The 24613-nt window shown below is 40.9% G+C and overlaps 1 protein-coding gene across 5 annotated transcripts in view; it reads right to left on the minus strand.

Moving 5' to 3' along the window:
* The window catches only part of LOC122550075 (zinc finger protein 438-like), a 244880-nt gene that overhangs the window by 199108 nt on the left and 21159 nt on the right, over positions 1 to 24613 (minus strand). Inside the window, exon 1 of one of the 5 annotated variants that reach the window (XM_043690589.1) lies at positions 5395 to 5826. The exons of the other annotated variants lie outside the window; for them this stretch is intronic. The gene's annotated coding sequence lies outside the window, so the exon portion shown is untranslated. Of the gene's footprint in view, positions 1 to 5394; positions 5827 to 24613 lie in introns of those variants that run through there. 5 annotated transcript variants of the gene reach the window in all.

The raw sequence follows: 24613 nt of genomic DNA on the forward strand, positions 1-24613 counted from the left end.
AAGGGACAGCGTGGAGTGACGAGTATAAAAGAAATAAAGATATATAAATAGAAAGAGAAAATGTGTGGCAAGGGATGGGGAGAGAGAAAGAGGAGGTTGCAGGAGAAAGGGGAGGCAAGTATGGGGTTGCATTGAGAAATAGTGAGAGAGAGACACGGAGGGTGTAGGAGAGAGGGGGATGGAAGGTGCAGGATGGAGAGTTGGGGGGGGGGGTTGGAAGCATGGGAGAGATGTCCTTCCTCTCACAGTCTGTCGGTCATTGAGCCTTTAAAAGTATGGTCATGGCACCATCACTCTATACAAGCATGTGTTCAAAGGGTATAAAGATCATATAGAACATCCTGCCTGCTACTTTTCTTAAATCCCTTTACTTTTGACCGGATAACCTTTCAAACGTACTTAATAAGATTCTATCCCACCTCTGCCTTAAAAAATATTCAAGGACTTTGCTTCCACTGCCCTTTCACGAAGAGGGTTACAAAGGCTCTCAACTCTCTGAAAGGAAAAGATTGCCTAGTGTCTGTTATAAATGGAATTTTTAATCAGTGACTCCTAGTTCTAGACTCTCCCTGCATCTACCCTGTCAAGATCCCTCAGGATCAATTACAGTGGAACTCACATCTGTGTGAGGGGCAAAGGGGGAGATGGGGGGAAAAGTTTGAGAGGGAGGGATGAAGAGAGAATGGGAATGAAGGGATAGGAAGATGCAATCGCTCAAGGTTACTAGTTTGTCAGTAGTTGTTTGTGGGTCATGCTTAGTTTAAAGGCTAAACAGGAAGTAATCATAAAGAAAAGCAATGTACTGTAATATACATTTTATGCTTACACTTTACATTTGGAGAGGCTGTCCTGTCCCAAATCAAGTTTAATACCAGAAACGTCATTTTTTTTGTACAAAGCAGAGATCTGGCCAGCTTGGAGTAGGACTTTCCCAAAGTTGAAGTTAAAATTCATGTCCCACCACCTGCAAACTCCATATGGGAATTAGAGGTAGTGCAATAATTCCATTTTCTTCCACAGACACATATGAAGTAAATCTGTGTCTGCACAGCTGACTAAAAGAATTTAAATCTGATATGCATGGTTGTTCTGCCTATATACAGCACAGCCAGCAGCTTCGAGGCAGTTCAGCTGAAGGAAAAAGTAAAGTCTTGAAGAAGAATAAAACAAAAAGTGGGCTCGTGAAATGGCATGGAAAATTACTGACTTTCACCAAGTTTCTAAAGTAAAAGCCAATTACTTTCCAGGCTCTATCTCCCTCTCCCAAAACCAGGGAAGATTCCAAAAGCAGTATCCCTTAAAAATAGGATGGTGTCAGAAAATCACACTTCATTCCTTTCTTCCTCCCCCTCTTCTCCACTTACCCCTCCCACCTGAAGGATGATACAGAGGCCCAGGAACGTACAACTCATGCTTATGCCAGTAATAACTTTTTGTAGGCCGCTGTAAATCTCTCTGGAACTTCCACCACATAGGAAATGAGCAATAGGGGAAATGTATACAAGGTAGACCACACCTACATATAACTGCAGCTAGAACTTCAGCTCCCACTGCACAAAGAAATTTTGTAATACAGCCCCAGTTTCTGGTATGAAAGGTTTACCAACAGAGGAAACAGGCTTAACAATCTATTTTGTGACACCAGTCTTCTGCACTTTGCCTGATAACAGATCACGACACCATAAAGGTTATTTCACTTTGGCGTAAGAGGAAATTCCACTTCAAATAAAGAAATCCAACAAATACTGAACACTGCATCAAGAAGATCAAATAGGAATGGATCAAGATTACAGATTATGGTAGCTTTAGAGTCACAAGTTGACTTGGGCAAAGCACAATAAACCTGCTTGAATGGAAAATGAACAATTGCAGCCTGAAGCACATGAATGCATTGAGCTCCTATGATGGATAGAAACAACCTTTTTTTGTGACAGAACCAATGTCATACATAACATGAACTTGGATAATATTAAGCTCAATTTCCATGTTAGATGGATTACATGACCGGTGGTTGCTAGAGAAATAGTGTCTGTCTTTCGACCAACACCATGCTTAAGTCAGTCCAATTAGGATTCTGTCGCTGTCACAGTACTAAAGCTACCCCAATGAAAGTTACATAACCTTCAAGCACTATGGTAACTTACACGTGTGCAACTTAATTTCTCCAGCTTCTCTCTCAGCCCTTTCACTATCTCCACAGTGTCAGACTACTTGCCTGATAGCCAGTCTTGGATGGGTACCATTTCATATCGTTGGAAAGCGAAGGTTGACACACACACACACACACCACCCCCCCGCGCCCCCTCTCACCTCCCCCAACCAAGAACTGAAACCTGAACACTCAGAGGAGCACCTCACACCATTATCAGTAAAAGCAGTGTGAAAAATGGTGTAACCTGTTTTCAGCAACTTCTAGTTGTTACATCCTGTGTCTGTGTGGGTTTCCTCCGGGTGCTCCGGTTTCCTCCCACAGTCCAAAGATGTGCAGATCAGGTGAATTGGTCATGTTAAATTGCCCCATAGTGTTAGGTCAATTACTCAGAGGGATATGGGTCTGGGTGGGTTACTCTTCGTGGGTCGGTGTGGACTGGTTGGGCCAAAGGGCCTGTTTCCACATTGTAGAGAATCTAATCTAATCTAAATAAAATAAATCCCTGACATTCACTTTAAAAACAAGTAACAATTTATTTATCTAACAATGAACAAATTAAAAACAAGTGACAATTTATTTATCTAACAGTGAACAAATTAGCTGAACTATTAACAAACTGAATAAATCCCTTCTAACTACTAATTATTCCCGAATAAAGCAAGATTCCAAAGGTATGCTGTTCCAATAAATACAAGTCCCACACATAAAAGAAAGAATTTAGTCTCTCAAAATTACAGCCATGTCCAGGTTACGTCTTCCACAATGTTCTGTGCCTTCTGTCGATTATTCTGTGAGGAATATTAACTAGTTGTGCTGTTGGTACCATTGTTACTTAGATGGTGCTTTCTCTAAGACATAGAGGAGGCTATGAGAGCCAGCAAATCTCTCAAAAGCTGAGGGCCTTTAGCTCATGGGTGACAGCTAGCTCTGGGGTCTTTGTCCAACTGTCCCTTTTTTTCTTAACCTGTGATGATGTATCACTGTTTCTTACAATAGAATTGGTCCCATGTTGTCAAAACCATCAGATTTAAAATTGAATAGGTTTTGCTAAGTACCTAGTTCAAATTGATTGGCTAAATTCAAAAGTCTGTTGTCTCAGTAAAAACTGATTAGTTTGCTAACCGTATAGCCCTTCGATAAAAATATTTCAATTCGGGTGCTCACTGTGTACCCCTGCAAACTTTCAAGCTGCTGCTCACAGACATCTACTTTAAACCTCTAAACACAGAAAAAGCACATGATCTTTTAAAGGGACCATGCAATACTTCCCACTCCTCCTCAGCACTTTACAAAAACCAAATTCTAACTTCCTGCCTCCCAACTGGCAAGCACTCTGCTGAATTTCACAACAATATTACCCAGCATTGCAGATTTGATGGGAGATCCAGAAATATGAAATCCATTCTGAAGAACAGTATACTGGACTTAAAACATTAATTCTGTTTCTCTCTGCACAAGTGCTGATAGACCTGCTGAGTTTCTCCAACGCTCTCCGTGCTTGTTTCATATTTCCAGCATCTACAGTATTTTGCCTCGATTTAAAACAATATCTGCCTGGATTAGTAACTAGATATCAACTATATATTCCACTTTACCTTGCTCACATCATGCATAATTTGCAAAAACAAAACATTTGTCGAGCTCTCCAGTTCCACAAATATTCAGTGTGAACTTAGTTGTCCTTCAGGTACAGATGAACCAATGAGACAGATTTCCAGACATGAAGTCTGGAATACCGTTAAGAAAACCTGCCTTCAGAGTTCATTTCCAAGGCCAGATCAAATGTTTGCATAGCTGATGCTAAAACACATCTTTGCTCGCCAAATTATAGTCACAAATTTCCATCTAGCACTTGATACAGACAGTTAGAAAGCGGCGATGCCAAGAAGAATAGAACAGTTTCAATCTTTACCTCATTGCAAGACCAAATCTTGACTTTGGGAAAGCTCAAATCTTTGTGTTCTTACGAGACATCAATTCTAACTTATCAGTTACTAACATTTACATTTGAAATACGATCAAAAATTTTTGCCCAATGCCTACACTCTAATGGCAGAGGGCAAGACTGCAAATAATTCAAATCCATGAATTCATTCACATAAATAACAATAGAATTATTTTTCCCTCAAGTCCAAACGTAAAACTCATGAGAAGAACATCGAAAGGGTAATTCACGAAAGAGAAGCACATGCATACAATGGAGCCTGTCTGATTTTGTACCAATTAGTGAGCAGAACTTGGGTAGTTGTACATTTTCTGATTCCAGGTGGGTTATGCCAAGTCAGGCTATTTAGGAAACTGGCATTAGACACAGAGCGGTGCTGCAATCCTGGCTCACTGAGAAATAAGGGCTGCGGTTCAGGATAGGAAGGAGACAGAGAGAGAGACAGAGAGAGAGAGAAAGAGAGAGAGAGAGACATTCACTAGTCTGGGGGTGAAGCACTGATGTTAATCATATTTGCTTTCCGAGCACCAACAGCTACAACTGGCAACGAGACAAAGTAGAGACAGAGTCAGTGTGGGATTGAGTAGGACTGCAAGATTTCAGAGAATCAGGAAGACAGCGGGAAACAGTTTTGTGTGGAAGAAAAGAGAATGAATCTCAATTGCTCTTCATCTATCCAATCAAATGTCATATCTCAGCTATTTATCTCTTTAGTCCACTTCTTTGAACTTTTTGCAGCCCCTTTTGTAGCCTTAAAAGTAATTTGAACTCATCACTTGGAGATACAATCCGCAATTTATTCAAAATCACTTCTAAAAGTCAAAAGACACAACCCATCATAGAATGAACGAACACATCCATCAAGCTGCTGGGAAACTTGTAGCTGACACAGGCTCAGAATTCACAGATATGGCTGGAAACTTTACTTAACTCTGATGATAGGACTATCAACTTAAAGGACACAATTTTAAAAGCCTATAGGTCAATTTCCATAAATTTGTAAACAAGTTTTCAACAAGTAAATCTAATCACACTATGTAAATAGTTCATTTAAAAAGTTTTTAAAACCTTTGGACATTAGAAACATCAGTTGAAACTAAACAAAGGAAAACTATTTTACTAAAAGCTTTTTGTTCATCAACAGTTAAGTGTTTCAATGCGGCTATTTATTATGAATGTTTACAGACCATTTGTATTGCCTCAGGTTGAATTATGGGTTTCCTATTACAAAAGTAGGACAAAGGAAGAAACATTATTGTGTAAGTACACATGCATGCTTAATAAAATTGATGCTTACATAAGTAGAAAGAACACTGGACAGTTCAATCATCTCTTTCGTCCACTTCTTTGAACTTTTTGAACTTTACCTCATGTTCCTGTATGCAATCCAGTCAGATGAGACTAATGTAATTGAGAAAAGGGATAAGGAATTTCTGACACATGTTCAGGAAAACTTCGTTGCCTAGTATTTTTTACCCGAGAATGTTGCAGAGGGGAGACCGCAAAGTATTTAAGGAGCAAATAGTTCAAAAATCTATCATGGAGTTTGTGGTTATGCTGAGCTGGCACAAAAGGTTGGTTGAGGCCAGGAGCAAATCAGTTTAGATTTGCTGAATGACAGAGAAGGCTTGAGGGGCAAACTGGCCTACACTTGCTCCTACTTATGTTATCCTATTCATTATGCTGTCAGTCCAGCTGAGAAGAAGAAATTGCTGATTCCAGTGTTGCCAAACAATTCCTGACAAATGCTTGTACACAAGATTAGATTAGATTACTTATAGGGTGGAAACAGGCCCTTCGGCCCAACAAGTCTACACCAACCCTCTGAAGAGCAACCCACCCAGACCCATTCCCCCACATCTACCCCTTCACCTAACACTACGGGCAATTTAGTATGGTAAATTCACTTGGCCTGCACATTTTTGGACGGTGGGAGGAAACCAGAGCAACCAGAGGAAACCCACGTGGACACAGGGAGAATGTGCAAACTCCACACACAGTTGCCTGAGGCGGGATTTGAACCCAGCTCTCTGGCACTGTGAGGCAGCAGTGCTAACCACTGTGACACCGTGACACCATTGTAGAGAAGAGTGAACTAAGAATGTTCATCAAATCATAAAATTTTGGATAAATAATCAAGGAGAGCAAGAAAAAATGCTTAAGTACAATCTTTAAATTAGAAGAGGAATAAGTTCAAAGGTATAAAAGGGAATCTAGCCAGAGTAAAATGGAACCAAAAATTGGGAGGAAATCTCTGTAAGAGATATTATGACTGGAGACAAGAGGTAGAATAGCTCCCTTCTTAAAATAACAAATGTCTTTCTTAAAGCATTCACTAATGAATATTTAACTGTTTCAGTGTTGTGACTTCTAACATTTCCTTGAAAAGTGTTAAAAAGAAAAGCGAGTTGCATTTAATCCATTTAACAGTGATCTAAGATAAAATACTAAGTGTTCCAACTGTCTCACATTCATTCAAGTGCTCTCTCACACACATTTAAATTACCAAGTAGTAGAACAATGGTGGAATCTCCTACTTCTTATCAAAATCCACTTGGCTTTGCACTTGCTGTATCAACTTCACTTCGTCTCCAGGCGACAGCACTCGTAACTTTTTCTCAGGTTTAGCCATACTCGCATGATTTCACAGAGAGACCTCTATGTTAACATTTCACACCATAGTATGGTCCAACTCCACTCGAACAGATGCCATAGCTACATGACGAGTATGCACAAATTCATCTCAACTGGAATTACCAGTGTGGAACTTCATCTCATCCAAGGTATTGGGATTGCTATCCTGCAAGTGGGATTAATAGACAACCTCTGCTCAACCCAAATTTCAGGTTATCAAATTTTGATTTATTGTGACTTAATTGTTCTTTCCTTTTGACTAACACTATCTTGAACCTTTTACTAAGTCACAGCTGGATCTTCCTTATTGAGCTTTTGTTTATCAAATGAAATTAATTCTTATTGAACATTTTGAATTGTTCCTATAAATGTTCCATACTATTTATTTCTCACCATACTTTTTATTCTATTCATCCAATTAATCTTAGCCAGCTCTCCCCTCATAACTAACCAACTTGCTCTGTTTAACATAGTGGTTAAGATTAGAGTATGTTATTTTCAAACTTAATGTAGAATGCAATGGCATTGTGATCATGGTTTCCCAATGGGCGTTTTACTTGAAGTGACTCATTAATCCTGCCACATTGCACAATATGAGATGTAAAACAGGTTGATGCTTAGGTGGTTCCAAAACATATTGGTCCAGGAAACTGTTCCAAACATATCATCCAGTGTGCACAATCCACAAGATGCTCTGCAACAATTCACCAAAGCAACTTCCAAGCAGGTAACCTTTACCACTTGGAAGGACGAGCAGACACATGGGAGCACCACTACCTGCATATCCTGCAAGACCCACTAAAGAAACTTGGAACTATATCACTGTTTATTCACTGTTGCTGGGTCAAAATACTGGAATTTTCTTCTGAACAGTTCTGAGGGAATACCTTTCTTTTTATATTCCCGTATAGGATGTGGACATCACTGGCAAGTCCAGCCCTTCATCAATCTGGCTCTTCAGGCCATTTCAATGAGTAGCTAAGAGTCATGCTGGTGGAATTACATTTGTCAGACAAGGTAAGGGTGGCAGATTTCCTTTGCTAAAGGGAGTTCAGGAACCAGATAGATTTTACAAAAATTGACAGTGGTTACATGGTCGGCAACTCCAGATTTTGTTTTAAGAATTGAAATTTCAGATGTGTCAAGATTGGATTAAAACCCATGTCCTCAGATCTTTGGCTGGGGTCTCTGGGTCTCTTGATTACTACTTCATGACCTCCACACAGACTGTAGTAGTTCAAGGGGGCTGTTCACCACAAGCTGCTCAAGAGAAATCAAGGATGGGCAATGCATGCCAATATAGCCTGTGGTACCCAAAACCTTGGAACTTGGTTTTGAAATCACTGGACCAGGGCTTGAAGTGGAATTGTATGCTTTGGAGGGGAAAGCACAACCACAACAAACACGAATTATTTTGCAATTGCAATTTAATTTTTGATTGTCATCTTGCTTGAATCCAGAGTGTTAATTCACAATAGTGCTGTTGCTAACAAAATATCAATATACTCTGTAATTTTAGTGAAGGGTACAGGTTAAATTTAACACACCACTAATTGCTGGATTTTCAGCCAATTTGAATGTAGGGGGAGGCACAGTCCACACTATTTCCCAGAAGGGGTAGAAAACTTCTATGTAGGTTGCATCTGGTATTTGTTGGGGCATTGCCAGCGGTACATGCCATGCCATTTGCAAGACCACATACATCCAGAAAATCAAAATCTACAAAAGTGAAAATATACACACACACAACCTGAAGCAAAATTCAAATGTTATTCAGGTGCCACTGTTTAAGAAAGGTGGTAAGGACACACCAGGGAACTATAGACCAATGAGCCTGACATCAGTGGTGAGCATGTTATTGGAGGGAATCCTGAGGGACAGGATGTACATGTGTTTGGAAAGGCAAGGACTGATTAAGGATAAAATCTTCTAAGAGAAAGTGAGGACTGCAGATGCTGGAGATCAGAGCTGAAAATGTGTTGCTGGGAAAGCGCAGCAGGTCAGGCAGCACCCAAGGAACAGGAGAATCGACGTTTCGGGCATGAGCCCTTCTTCAGGAATGAGGAAAGTGTGCCAAGCAGGTTAAGATAAAAGGTAGGGAGGAGGGACTTAGGGGAGGGGCATTGGAAATGCGATAGGTGGAAGAAGGTTAAGGTGACGGGGATAAGATGAGGTTGACAGGCCGGAGTGGGAGCGGAGAGATCAGGAAGAAGATTGCAGGTTAGGAAGATGGTGCTGAGTTCGAGGGTTGGGACTGAGACAAGGTGGGGGGAGGGGAAATGAGGAAACTGGAGAAATCGGAGTTCATCCCTTGTGGTTGGAGGGTTCCTAGGCAGAAGATGATGCACTCTTCCTCCAGCCGTCGTGTTGCTATGGTCTGGCGATGGAGGAGTCCAAGGACCTGCATGTCCTTGGAGGGGTGGGAGGGGGACTGGATGTGTTGAGCCATGGGGTGGTTGGTGCGGGTGTCCCAGAGGTGTTCTCTGAAACGTTCCACAAGTAGGCGGCCTGTCTCCCCAATATAGAGGAGGCCACATCGGGTGCAGAGGATGCAGTAAATGATGCGTGGAGGTGCAGGTGAATTTGTGGTAGATAGGATAGTGAAGGCGGCATTTGGTATGCTTTCCTTTATTGGTCAGAGTATTGAGTACAGGAATTGGGAGGTCATGTTGCGGCTGTAAAGGACATTGGTTAGGCCACTGTTGGAATATCGTGTGCAATTCTGGTCTCCTTCCTATCAGAAAGATGTGAAACTTGAAAGGGTTCAGAAAAGATTTACAAGGATGTTGTCAGGGTTGGAGGATTTGAACTATAAGGATATGCTGAACAGGCTATGGCTGTTTTCCCTGGAGCTTCGGAGGCTGAGGAGTGACCTTATAAAGGGGCGGCACAGTGGCTAGCACTGCTGCCTCACAGCACCAGGGTCCCAGGTTTGATTCCAACCTCGGGCGACTGTCTGTGTGGGGTTTGCACATTCTCCCCGTGTCTGCGTGGGTTTCCTCCGGGTGCTCCGGTTTCCTCCCACAGTCCAAAGATGTGCAGGTCAGGTGAATTGGCCAGCTAAATTGCCCATAGTGTTAGGTGCATCAGTCAGAGGGAAATGGGTTTGGTGGGTTACTCTTCAGAGAGTCGGTGTGGACTAGTCAGGCCGAAGGACCTGTTTCCACACTGTAGGTAATATAATCTAACATATATACATTAAAAAAAATCTAATATAATCTTGAGGGGCATGGATAGGGTAAATAGATAAAGTCTTTTCCCTGGGGTGGGGGAATCCAAAACTAGATGGCATAGGTGTAGGGCGAGAGGGGAAAGACATAAAAGAAATCTAAGGGGCATCTTTTTCACGCAGAGGGTGGTACATGTATGGAAGGAGCTGCCAGAGGAAGTGGTGGAGGCTAGTACAATTGCAACATTTAAAAGGCATTTGGATGGGTATATGAGTTTGGAGGGATATGGGCTGGGTGCTGGCAGGATGGGATATCTGGTCGGCATGGAAGGGTTGAACTGAAGGATCTGTTTCCGTGCTGTACATCTCTATGACTCTGTAAAAAAAGCAAGCAAAGGTACTCATTTATTACGAAGTGTATTTACTTTAATCATTGTCTGTGCTTCCACAACATGCAAAAATTCTTTTCGTTTCTTACATTTGACCATAGTAGGTGGTTTACATGCTCATGTTATATTCCAGAATATGGAAATAGCAGAGAAGGCTGTTTCTAATTTGTGATTTTCTCGTCATTTGGTAACATACTAAGTATTTAACAAGAAACAAGAGAAAATGCGTCAACCAAGAGATCCAGGAGAAGCTCACAATTCAAAATCCCCTTAAATATAGCGTTAAGATGTGTGAAAGTAAGACTCACAAGCTGAGATAAATTTGTAACTTGAACTGCATATATTCTTGGTATATCGTCAATTATATTGAGGATCTAAGAAAAATCTAAAGTAAGCTACAGGTGTTAAATGTGTAATTATTTTCTGGTTGTACACGGTCTCAAATTTTAATCAAGAACACGTGGATGCATGTTCCAGTGTTTCTCAATCTACTTGAAAGTTCCTTGCATTGTTTACATCTTACAAAATGGATTTCAAGCATCTACTCTGTTATTGAAAATTACAGTCTCTTTGCCATTTTAGACTGAATGATGGTCTTTTCTCCCAGTAACACAAGATGATTTTGGGCAAGGGACCTAAGTTTTAAGTCAAGTTCGATCTTTTATTGAAAAACAATGAATGGCCTTATCCATGCAACATTGTTCCAGTTCCAACTATCACTAATAAATTTAGAATTGGTCAATTCCTTACAAATGCAGACTTACAAAACGTGTCTCTACAACGTTGCTTGGCTTACGCCTTGCAGAAATATTTATACCCCAAGTTATTCTCTAGAAAAAGAAGTGCATCTTGCAAACCATCTACTTTCAAGACGTCTTGACAGTATGACGTGGGAATCCATCATGCGCTGAACAAATTCTTCAACCATTCCACATTTACTAATATAGAATGAGATTAATGTTTTAGCATACTCCGTGCTGACTATACTCCCTAGATTAAGAAAGAGGTGTGCATCCAAGTTATCTCCGAGCTTGGGATCTTGAGTGATGCTGTGGGTTGAACGTTAATTAGGTCACTTACTTTTTTTTAGATCAGTTACAGTGTGGAAACAGTCCCTTCAAGCCCAACAAGTCCACATCGGCCCTCCGAACAGCAACCCGCCCAGACCTTACATTTACCCCTTCACCTAAGGCTATGGGCAATTTAGCATGGCCAATTCACCTAACCTGCATATTTTTAGACTGTGGGAGGAAACCGTTTCACCACATTCCATTGCTTGGCCCAATACATGTGTTACATTATGATTCACACATGTATTGGGACATAATTTTACACCACAGGCGGGAACTGAACCCAGGTCCCTGGCGCTGTGAGGCAGCAGTGCTAACCACTGTGCCACCCATTATTAATCTTTTGCATTTTATACTTTAGGTTCAATATATTGGACCTAATAAAATTATATTTTTTGTTCCTGCTCCTTCTGGAATTTGTGGCTTCATTTTCACCAGGTTTATCGTACAATATCAAGGGTTTGTTTCTCAGAGAGAAGCTGACATAGGACACCTGGGCTGATGCAGTAGGGCAAGGTTCACTCTTGAGCTCTATCTGCAGGCTGACCACTGGGTGTATATGAACATTTCCTTGTGTTGAATGCTTCGCTTTGACAACAAGAATTTGCAAAAACAATACTTCTCTGAGGAACAAAATTAAGTGGATAATGGAAATCTCAAGTAATATTTGAAAATACTGGTAATACTCAGCAAGTCAGCCAGCAGTGAAAGAGAGTCAATGTTTCAGTTGATGACCTTCCGTTATTGACCTGAAATGTTTATGTTTCCTTGTCCACATATACTGCCAGAACTGCTTAGTATCACCAGAATTTTTTGGTTTTATTAATGGGTTACTTGTGAGTCAGTCTCCTCCTAAATTCTTCAACACAGAGCTGATGGCATTCGTACCTTAAATTAAGATATTGGTTAAAAATAAGTTTTGCTTAAAAGAAAGCTTGCTTATTTCTCAAAGTTTAACTAAAACTAGTTCATTTTGACATGTAAATGCCAAGCCAGTTTCTGCTGTCCAGTTTTATCTCACTGATCTTCATGACTGTCCAAAAGTATGTTTTTGCTCAGGCTTTATTTAAAGTGTTGCAGCAACATCATAAAGAGAATGAAGGCATTCTTTAAGTACTGTGATTATTCTGTTCATTGTTTGAAAAGGTAATTTTTAAAATTAATTTTTTAAAAAATTATTGTGAATAATTTGATTGAAACGTATACAAGTAAAGCCAATTTACTCTGCAAATTTCAATGCAACTTTCAGCTGATTTGGGGCTGAAAATGTCAGGTTTGACCAGTTCATCTCAATTCTGAAAGTTAACTAAAATGATTCATAAATTTGTGTAAAAGCAGAAAATGCTGGGAAGATTAAGCAGACCAGGCACGAACTGTGGAGACAAACAATTAATGTTTTGGGTGGTTGACCTTTCATCAGATTTTACATAAAACGTTTTGTAAGATATAAAATACAGGTATAAAGCACATATGATAAATGGTTAATGATTTTATTCCTTCAATGTAGGCATTCTCACACTCGACCAAGTTATTACAAGCTCAAAAGGCACACTGCAGTGTTGCTTGGGAACTTGATGTCACATTGAAAAGAAAACCAAATAGCACTAAGAACCTTTATGACTTGCTCAACTATTAGTTTTTTTTGGGTAATTGCCGATCCACATTTAAACTGTAAATTGTTCATCCTTGTGCTTTCATTTTTATATTGATGTTTCATAGTATTTATAATCCAGCAGTAAAAGCTTCAAATGAATTCATCAGGACAGCACAATTCACGACAGAACAGCACACACATTTTGTTTTCAGTCCCTTCAGTCACTGCTGTCCTTGTTAAGTGGTTTATTATCAGGAGAGTTAATTAGTTCACCATGAAGGTACCAATGTCCACTGAACTTAGTAAAACGTGGTGTGGACCATGTGCAATTCAAGTGAGATGCATTCGGTTGACTATTCAAACAGCAATACTGCTGTCCTCCTACACACAGGAAGCTTATTGTGCAGATTTCTGCAAACCGCCTCCAAACACCTGTGCTTTGGCAAAGGTAACATTAAGCTTGTTTTTTTATATAAAAAAGGCTAGCAGACAATTGACCGTTAAACATCAACTCTCCCATCTCAATTTTCAGTGCTGTCATTCTGTTTTGAATTTGTAAAATTGCATTACAATGTTAAGATATCTGATGTGGATCTTTCTGGATTGTGACTTCTGGTGGAGAAAGTCTTGCCAGTTTGCCTTTTGCAGCCTTTATACCTCATGATGTAATCATTGTTCAAGTAGAAATGGATAGTGAATGCTAGTTTTCATTCCCTTTCTTATTCTGCTAGCTTATGTCTCATATCTTGCATCGCATTTCCTTTGCATTAGTCATAAGTCAACTTTCCCAAATTCCCATTGGAATGCTAGAAAATATACAGTTTGAGAGCGCTGGAAGAATAAATCTTCTCATCACTCACAATAGGTTCACAATGTTTAAAAACAAAACTTTATCAAATTAGTTTACTGAGTCACATTGCATCACCCATATTGCAGTTTCAGATGATTCCTGGAACAAACGAACCAGCTTTTTCCAGATTCCATCTACAGTACGTGGGTGGATGAAAGGAGATGAAAGCTGGAGAATGTGAACACATGGAAGCCATTTGTCTTTTATATAAAAAGAAATCCACTCCTTCAAAATATTCAATATAGTGGACTTACTCCAGGGTAGATGAATGTGAATACTTACGTTATATTTGCATATTTACTTGTGTTGGAGGGGAAATGCTGACACAGACTGGTTAATCCAAATAGCCTGTTTCCGCAAATTGTACGTAATCATATTTTAAAGCGCAGTTTTTAAAAAATCATTTGGACTGCTAATAGTCAATAGATTTAAAGTTTTTTTTTACTCTTCAAATAACAACTTGCTTTGGAACAAGGATTACAATCTTTGTCAATGGTGTGATATTTTATGATTTGCTGTTAACAATAATAGCTATAGGAAATCAGAAATATCACAATAACTCTCTAAGATGTCTGGTGATCATCTGTGCAAATGACTGTTATTCCATTGAAAGAGAAGTTAAAAGGTAATTCAGTGTGGAGAACTCCAAGATTTCAGCATTTGCCAGTCACCAATATTCTAACCACCTACATTAGGCATGAAAGATTGCCTAATATTGTTACAAACTCATTGACTGTGTTTTCAAACAAAACACTCGTTGACTGTTGCCAGGTAGTAGGATAGCAGCACTTCTGAAGCTTGTTTTTACTGTCTAATTAGATCAGATGATAAAGTGAATCATGTAGAGCACAAGCCACCTGCACAAGAAAGTCATGTAATGTGGAGAAAAGGCACCTGTTACACTGGTAGTGGCTTCCACCCACCACCTTGTTCCACTTCCAGTCAGGTGTAAAGCTCGCCGGATAGTTATAGTTTCCACTTCACTACATAACCTTCTACAACTTATGAATCATTCAACTTTTTTTTTAGAATCAACACAATTTGACAGTTGGCATATTGGGACAGATTTTTCTATTCTGCAATTGAGTTTTAGTATACCAAGTAGTCCTGATTTGTAATTTCATCAGACTGACACCACATTATCAGTATCTATTATGGTGCTCCAAGCATGCCCTCCTGCACTCTGCATTGAACTGGCAGTTGATCTCCCACCTAGGTGGTAGAGCGGGTGCTATGATAGGTTACAGATTGTGGCTGTGTACACTTCTGCTGTTGCTGATTGCCCACACAGCCTCAAAGATGCCGAGGTTTGAATTGCAACATAAATTCTGTTCAAATTCTATCCAGTTAGCATGATGGTTGGTCTCAAACACAAAAATCAAGGCTGACACTCCAGGGCAACATGAAGGGAGTGATGCAATGTCAGAAGTGCTATCTCACAGATAAGATGTTAAATTAAGGCTCCATTCCCCTGCTCAGATGCCCCAGAAAGCAGTCCCATTATACTATTCAAAAGATTAGCAAAAGCTATCCTCTGACTGTTGCTCAATATTTGTCCCTCAATAAGTACACGTTGCTGTTTGTCCAAATTTGCTACAACAAATCAGCTGTTGCGTCTCCTACGTTACAAAATTGACTACACTTCGAAAATACTTGGGTGGAAAATGCTGTTGAGATGGTTGGAGGTTCTGAAAAATAACCATGCATTAGTTTTTCTTTCTTCCATTACACTAAACTTACTGCAATTATTGCCAATGCAAACTTTAAGGGACTGAAAAGAGAAAATAAGACAATCCCATATCAAGTTCAATGAAAAAAAGGTATGACAAGAAACAACGTAATTTATTCCTGCTACACCGTGCTTATACATCTCAGTTTCTCATACACTATAACTTTCCACCAATGTAATGGATAAGATTCACTTTGGTTAATGAATGGATTGATTACATTACTCAGTTTCATGAGTGTCATGTTGGTACTTAAGAGTTAATTTGTAACAGTAACACATTTAGTAATGACAGGTTTAGGTCCTTCAAGTTCCACAGATCAGACAAAGTGCAATTTCAGCAATGTAAAAAGGGAACAAAAACAAAACCTATTTTCCTTGTCCTGTTCCAACTTGTGTCAAGACTCTTCAAGATCACAAGATCATGCATCCAAGTAAAAATTCCAATATATCTTCCCATTTAGAAAACGGAGAAAAATCACCGTGTAAACACAATGGTCATCCCAGTGAAAAGAATTTTGGTAAATTAGTTAAGCATTAATCCAGAAACATTAATGTGTTTCAAGCTGAAGTTATAACTTTAGTTAAATTACTTTGGCAGCTACAACTGTCTATAAATCTTACCTCAGTGACTGATCATAAATCAACTTGCATATTCATAAAAATCAGTTATATTTTAGATGTTGGAGGTGATTTCCTCAAATTCCAGGAGCAACAATTACTTTTTTTATATGCTGTTGCATTGTTTTGGAACTTTGGAGGGAAAAAAGTCAAAACAATGGCACTTTTAAAAGGGAGAAGGACAGACAAAAGTAGTGCAAGAGACAGAGAGACAGAAAGACCCACACTGCTAACTGACACAGCAGTGAACCTGCACAGTTACTGCCTTTGCTGTTTGAATTCATGCATTGCTAGACATCTGAGTGCATTTAGGAAAACTTAAACAGCGAAATTCACAACTGATCTTGGAGGAACCTGTCTGGGGAGGTCACAGCACAGAAACAGAAAAGTGAATAGTTTGACCTTGCTTTACATTTACAATAGTGAATAGATTGGGTTCTTATTGATTATATGTTTTATTGAAATATGTCTCTTAAGTAATAAGTATCAAGTTAGCCTGAAGCAGTGTTTTGCACAGGAATAAGACAGTGCCATTTTCGGCGTCTGTCGATTGAAAGAAGCAAAAATGGCCTTTAGTAGAGTGATATGCTCTTCTTGTCGGATGTGGGAGTTTAGGGAGAGTTCACAGGTTACTGAGCATTATATTTACAATAAATGCTGTTGGTTGCGAATCCTATCAGATCGAATGAATCGATTGGAGCAACAGTTAGAGGCAATGAGGAATTTACAAGAATAAGGGAGTGCGATGGATGGCAGTTATGGGAAGGGAGAAAAGCTGCAGATGCAGTCATACACATAGGTTAACTCCAGGCAAGGTAACAAAGGTAAGCAGGTAGTGCACCAGTCTTCTGTGGCTATCCCCATTTCAAACAAGTATGCTGTTTTGGAAAACATAATGGTGGTGGTGGTGGTTGGGGGGGGGTGGATTCTCAGGGAAATGTAGCACTAACAGTCAACTTTCTGGTATCAAGACAGACTCTCGTATAATAAGGGGTACGGTGGGTTCCAAGCGATGGATTGTGTTAGGGGACTCCCTAGACAGAGGCAGAGACAGACATGTCCATTTCCGTGGACAGCAGCGAAAAATCAGAATGGTGTGTTGCCTCCCTGGTGCCAGAATAAAGGATGTATCAGAGAGGGTGCAGCATATTCTCCAACGGGAGAGTGACCATTAGGAGGTCATTGTACACATTGGAACCAACAACATAGGTAGGGAAAAGGATGAGATTCTGAAGGGAGAGTATAGAGAGTTAGGAAGTGCTCGAGGGTAGCAATATCTGGATTACTCTACGAGCTAGTGAGGGTAGGAATAGGAGGATAAAGCAGATCAATGTGTGGCTAAGGACCTGGTGTATGGGAGAAGGATTCACATTTTTGGATCATTGGAATCTCTTGTTGGGTAGAAGTGACCTGTATAAGAGGAGGGATTGCACCTGAATGGGAGGCGACTAATATACTGGCCGGGAGATTTGAGAGCGCTGTTCGGGAGAATTTAAACTAGTAAGGTGGGGGGGGTGGTGGTACCCAGGGAGATAGTGAGGAAAGAGATCAATTTGAGACTGGTTCAGTTGAGAAAAGAAGCGAGTCAAGGAGGAAGGAGAAAGGCTATTTTTGATGGTATTAGTTAAGAACTTTCAAAAGTTGATTGGGGCAGATGTTTGCAGGTAAAGGGATGGCTGGAAAAGGGGAAGCCTTCAGAAATGAGATAACAAGAGTCCCAAGACAGTATATTCCTGTTAGGGGGAAAGGAAAGGCTGGTAGGTGCAGGGAATGCTGGATGACTGAAGAAATTGAGGTTTTGGTGAAAAAAAAAGAAGCATATGTCAGGTATAGACAGGATAGACTGAGTAAATCCTTAGAACAGTATAAAGGCAGTACGAGTATACTCAAGAAGGAAATCAAGAGGGCAAAAAGGTGGCCACACTCACGACTCTGATCTCCAGCATCTGCAGTCGTCATTTCCTCGTAGTGGAATTTACAGATACACCAAGAACAAAAGAGTAACCAGGGAGAGAATAGAGCCCCTCAAAGATCAGCAAGACGACCTTTGCGTGAAACCCTAGGAGATGGGGGAGATATTAAACAAGTATTTTGCATCAGTGTTTACTGTGGAGAAGGACATGGAAGATATAGATGGTGACATATTGAAAAATGTCCATATTACAGAGGTGGTGATGCTGGATTTCTTGAAACGCATGAAGGATTAATCCCCAAGACCTGATCAGGTGTACCCTTGAACTCTGTGGAAAGCTAGGGAATTGCTGGGTCCCTTGCTGAGATAGTTATATCATCGATAGTCACAGGTGAGGTGCCGCAAAACTGGAGGTTGGCAACATAATGGTAGTATTTAAAAAAGGTTCTAGTTCTGCGCACCTCCCCTCTCCCCACCCCTCCCCTGCAACCCAGGGAAACAACCTTGTCTATTTACCTTAACTTTCATGATTTTATAAAGGGCCAATGGGCTGAGAAGTGGCAGATGGAGGTTAATTCAGATAAATGCCAGGTGCTGCATTTTGGTGTTGTGAAACTTGAAAGGGTTCAGAAAAGATTTACAAGGATGTTGCCAGGGTTGGAGGATTTGAGCTATGGGGAGAGGCTGAACAGGCTGGGGCTGTTTTCCCTGGAGCATCGGTGGCTGAGGGGTGACCTTATAAGAGGTTTACAAAATCATGAGGGGCATAGATAGGATAAATAGACAAAATCTTTTCCCTGGAGTGGGGGAGTCCAGAACTAGAGGGCACAGGTTTAGGGTGAGAGAGGAAAGATATAAAAGAGACCTAAAGAGCAACTTTTTCACACAGAGGGTGGTGCATGTATGGAATGATTTGCCAGAGGAAGTGGTACAATTGCAACATTTAAAAGGCATCTAGATGGGTTTATGAATAGGAAGAGTTTAGAGGGATGTGGGCCAAGTGCTGGCAAACGGAACTAGATTAATTTAGGATATCTGGTCAGCATTGATGAGTTAGACTGAAAGGTCTGTTTCCATGTTGTACATCTCTATGGCTGTATAACTGTGAAACACATGATATAAAGAGAAACTGAAGATACCCACAAACAGATGATACCAGGACATGATTTTAAAATAATAACACTGGTTCCTCAAAGTACAAATCATATTGCAATTTTCTGTTCCCAACACTTGTGCAAAGACAAACAATCAGCATTTCTATTAAATATCACCTTATTTTAGAATGAATTTTACCAGGTCTAAGATGAGAGAAGGAGAGCCCAGGAGAGGTCAAGTGTATTAACACCCTGAATGTGAAAATCTGTAGTAAATTTGATGTGCTTCAACAAAAATCTGATGGTTGTACTGTTTAACTAGAAAGTATTTACTTTTACGATTAGCAGGTGTATTCATATACAGCTGAATCTGATCTGGTACTGCAAAACAAGACATGATTTAAGATGCAAAGTGCAAATTTAGACAGATGTTCGCAAGATGGAACATAATTTACCAAGTCAACTACTGACATTCATAGGATGTAAAGGGATTTAATAGCACAGTTAAACATTTCAAATGTTTCAACAGACACAAGCCCTTAAAATCTGGTCTTGCCTTTTTGTAAGAAAAACACCTGGATAGAACTGAGCACTGAAAGGGTGTGAGAGAGAGCCAAATATTCCTGTGAAGCTAGTCCCTATGATAATTCATTTGTTAGAAACATAAGTTGATCTTGCACCAATTTGACCAGCAACAAATGAGGGTCCAGTCTCCAATAGTGCTTTTTTTGCTTTAGCAACAGTACAGGCAATTTCCAAGTGATGAGCTAACTTCTTTAAATATCAGACGTGATTCACGCAAATGCTTATTTTGTAAAAAAAATTATTTCAAGGGATATGGACAGTGCTGGCTGGCCACCATTTATTGCCCATCCTTAGTTACCCATGAGGTGGTGGTGGTGGTGAGTTGCCTCCTTGAACTGCTGCATTTAAATGCTGTAGGTTGACCCACAATGCCCTTAGGGAGGGAATTCCAAGATTTTGACCCAGCGACACTGAAGGAACAGCGATATATTTCCAAGTCAGGATGGTAAGTGGCTTGCAGGGGAACTTGCAGGTGGTGGTGTTCCCATATATCTGCTGATATTGTCCTTCTAGATGGATGTGGTTGTGGGTTTGGAAGTTGTCTGGGGAAGCTTTAGTGAACTTCTGCAGTGCATCTGTAGTATATACTGCTACGACTGAGCATCACTAGTGCAGGGAGTAGATGATTGTGAATGTGGTGCCAATCAAACAGGCAGTTTAGTTGTGGATGGTGTCAAGCTTCTTGAGTGTTGTTGGAGCTGCAGCCATCCAGGCAAGTGGGGAATATTCCAGCACACTCCTGACTTGTGCCTTGCAGATGGTGGACAGGGTTTTCAAAATCAGGAAATGAGTTACTCACCGCAGTATTCTCAGTCTCTGATCTGCTCTTGTAGCCAATGTATTTGTGGCAAGACTCTAAGTTTATCGTCAATGGTAACTTCAAGGATGTTGATAGTGAGGATTCAGTAACAAGGAGGATTTTGGGAAAGAATTCCAGAGAATTAGGCTGAAATCCAACAGTGGTAGAGCAAAGGCGAATTAAAAAGATGAGTTAGTTAACTGATTCAAATATAAGGGGGAAATTAGCAACTCAGGGAGTCTGCATGGAAAAGAGAGGATAAGTGGAATATTGTGTAAGATACGATTGGTAACAGTGCTGAGTAACATGAGCTGGGGCAGGGTTGGAGGCCCGACAGGCTGGAAATGGGAGGTCTTTGTCATGTCTGTATGTCCATAGAACTTAAATTCAGCTCAATTTCAAGGTTGATAAGGATGCAGGATCCCAAAAGTCATGTTTAAATTAACAGAAGAGCCAGGATAGAAATCTTTGACAGAAGTTAAGCAACATAGGAACAGGAGCAGACCTTCCAGTTCCCTGAGCTCTTTGTTACCTTTCAATGAGATCAGAGCTGTTCATAACCTTAACACCATCCACCTGACTTGGCTCCATATCCTTTTACATCCTGAGCGAGCAAAAATATGTCAATCTCAGATTTAAAACTACCGGGCTCTCATCCTTTGGTATTTGTGGAAGTGTTCCAATTACAGGCCAGTGAGTCTCACATCACTGCTAAGGAACTTATTGGAAAAATTCTGAAGCTCAAAATTAATCACCGCTTAGAGACCAGGTTTGATCAGAGATCGTCAGGACAGTTTTGTCAGAGGAAGATCATGCTTTGCAAATTGGATTGATTTTATTTTTGATGCAGTGTCCAGGTGTGTAGGAAGGCAGTGCTGTTGATGTAGTTTATGGATTTCAGCAAAGATCCTAGATTGGAGACTGATAAAAGATGTTAAAAGCACAAGGGACCCAGGGTAAGTTGGCACGTAGGACCCACAACAGACTTGGTGGCAGGGGACAGAGGACAGTGGTAGGAGGCTGTTTATAAATCTGGATGCCAAATAATTTTGCAGTGACACAAAAATTGGCTGACTGGTTGACAATGAGGAAGAAGGTCTTAGGAAGAAGGTTGTAGGAGGATATAAAGATATTTGTCAGATAGGCAGATGGAAGTTAATCCTGTTCGGTGAAAGGTGATGTACTTGGGAAGAAGTAATAAGACAAGCAAGTATGAAATGAAAAGCGGGACACTAGGAAACTCAATGGAACATCGCAATTTTGGGGTGTTTGTCTATAAATCCCTGAAGGTGGCAGAACAGGTTGGGTAGAACATAGAACATAGAAGAATACAGCGCAGTACAGGTCCTTTGGCCCTCGATGTTGCGCCGATCCAAGCCCACCTAACCGATACTAACCCACTATCCTCCATATACCTATCCAATGCCCGCTTAAATGCCCATAAAGAGGGAGAGTCCACCACTGCTACTGGCAGGGCATTCCATGAACTTACGGCTCGCTGAGTGAAGAACCTACCCCTAACTTCAGTCCTATATCTACCCCCCCTTAATTTAAAGCTATGCCCCCTTGTAATACCCGACTCCATACGCGGGAAAAGGTTCACACTGTCAACCCTATCTAACCCCCTAATCATCTTGTAGATAAGATAGTTAAGATAGCATATGGGACGCTTTCCTTTATAAGTTGCGGCACCTAATTTTAAGAACAGGGAGGTTATACTGGAACTGTACAAAACTTTGGTTAGTGTATAGCTTGAGTTCTGGTCAACTCAATCTCAGAAGGACATGATTGCACTCGAGGAGCACAGAGGAGATTCAGGATGTTACCTACAATGGAGTATTTTATCTCTAAAGAGAGGCCGAATATGCTTGAATTGCTTTAATTAGAGCAGAAAAGACTGAGAGGGGACCTGATTGAGGTGTATAAGTTTGAGAGGCACGTACAACATGCCTCTCTATAAAGCAGCTGTTCCCCTTAGCTAAAGTGTCAATAACAAGGAAGCACAATTCTAATCCAAAAGGCATAAGGTTGAGAAGGGGGTTTAAGGAAAAGTTTTTTTCACCCAGAATCTAGAATGTCCTGCCTGGAAGGGTAGTTGAGGCAGGAAACCTCACAACCTTTAAAACAGTACCTGGACGAGCAGTGAAATGTCATAACATTCAGAGCTTTGGGTCAAGTGTTGCAAAGTGGTATTTAAACGATCATTTGACAATGTGCACTCAGTGAACCAAAAGGCCTCTTCAGTATTAAATAATTTCCTGAGTTCATCAAATGACCCTTTGCATGAAAAAGTAACTTTGTTACATAATGCCTGGCTCTGACCTATTACCCCACAGGAAGGACTTCTCTCCATCTACCCTATCAATTCTTTTCTAAATTCTAAAAATCTGAATCTCATCATCTGACAACCTTCTGGCGACAGTGAATCCAAGCTTCAATTACGTCATCCAACTGCTGAAGTCCTGTCAATGTTCGACTCAAACTGTGCTGCATTCCTTTCAAAAAAGTCTTGCTGAAATTCCCCAGTATAATGGCCAGTATAGTACACAAGATGTGGTCAAACCAACAGTTTATACAGCTGTTGCAATATTTTCACACTTTTTATTTTAGGCCTTGGGTTCTAAAGGCTTGTTCCATTTTTGAGTCTTTTTCTTTGTACCTGACTACATCATTTTTGTGCTTTGTGCACACCGACTTCTAAATCCCTTAGATCTCAAACTGTTCCCAGCTTTTCACAAAATTAATTCTCATTTCCAACCACTTCTGGTCAAGAATGGATTACTTCACACCTACTTTCATGGAAATTGATTTGCCAAACATCTCCCAGTAACTTAATTAGCAAATCTACATGTTTATGATCTTACCTACACTAAGTACTTATTCCATCAATCCCATAGTTGTGACAAAGTTTATGCATGCCTCTTCAGAGAAGGAAGTGAGGACTGCAGCTGCTGGAGATCAGAATCGAGAGTGTGGTGCTAGAAAAGCACAGCAGGCCAGACAGCATCCAACAGGCAGAAGAATCAACATTTTGGGCATAAGCCCTTCATCAGGAATTAGGCTTGTGGGGCGGGGGGCTGAGAGATAAATGTAAGGTGGGGTTGGGGCTGGGGGTAAAGTAGCTCAGAATGCGATGGGTAGATGAAGGTGAGGGAGGGTGGAGTGGATACATGGGAAAGACAATGAACTAGTCAGGAGGGTGGTGCTGAGTTAGACTGAGTGTTGAGGGGGACTGGGATAAGGTTGGGTTAGGGGTTAGGAGAAATGAGCAAACTGGTCAAATCCACATTAATCCCATGTGGTTGCAGGGTATCAAGGCAGAAGGTGAGGCCTTCTTCCTCCAGGTGTCCAGGGTGGTTAGGGTTTGGTGATGGAGAACGCCCAGGACCTGCATGTCCTTAGTAGAGTGGGAGGGGGAGTTGAAGTGTTCAGCCACGGGACAGTGGGGTTGGTTGGTGCGGGTGTCCCAGAGATGTTTTCTGAAACGATCCGCAAGTTGGCATCCTGTCTCCCTGATGTAGAGGAGACCACATCGGGTGCAACAGATACTGTACATGACATTTGTTCAAAGTTTGTGAGAAGATTTGTAGCTCGGGTGCTCGTTGTTGTGGTTCTGTTCACCGAGCTGGAAATTTTTGTTGCAAACATTTCGTCCCCTGTCTAGGTGACATCCTCAGTGCTTGGGAGCCTCCTGTGAAGCGCTTCTGTGGCGTTTCCTCCGGCATTTATAGTGGCCTGTCCCTGCCGCTTTCGGTTGTCAGTTTCAGCTGTCCGCTGTAGTGGCCGGGGCTAGGTGACATCCTCAGTGCTTGGGAGCCTCCTGTGAAGCGCTTCTGTGGCGTTTCCTCCGGCATTTATAGTGGCCTGTCCCTGCCGCTTTCGGTTGTCAGTTTCAGCTGTCCGCTGTAGTGGCCGGTATATTGGGTCCAGGTCGATGTGTTTGTTGATGGAGTTTGTGGATGAGTGCCAAGCTTCTAGGAATTCCCTGGCTGTTCTTTGTTTCGCTAGCCCTATAATGGTAGTGTTGTCCCACTCGAATTCATGTTGCTTGTCGTCTGCGTGTGTGACTACTA

Source organism: Chiloscyllium plagiosum, chromosome 5, assembly GCF_004010195.1.
Source record: "Chiloscyllium plagiosum isolate BGI_BamShark_2017 chromosome 5, ASM401019v2, whole genome shotgun sequence".
NCBI classification, from domain to species: domain Eukaryota; kingdom Metazoa; phylum Chordata; class Chondrichthyes; order Orectolobiformes; family Hemiscylliidae; genus Chiloscyllium; species Chiloscyllium plagiosum.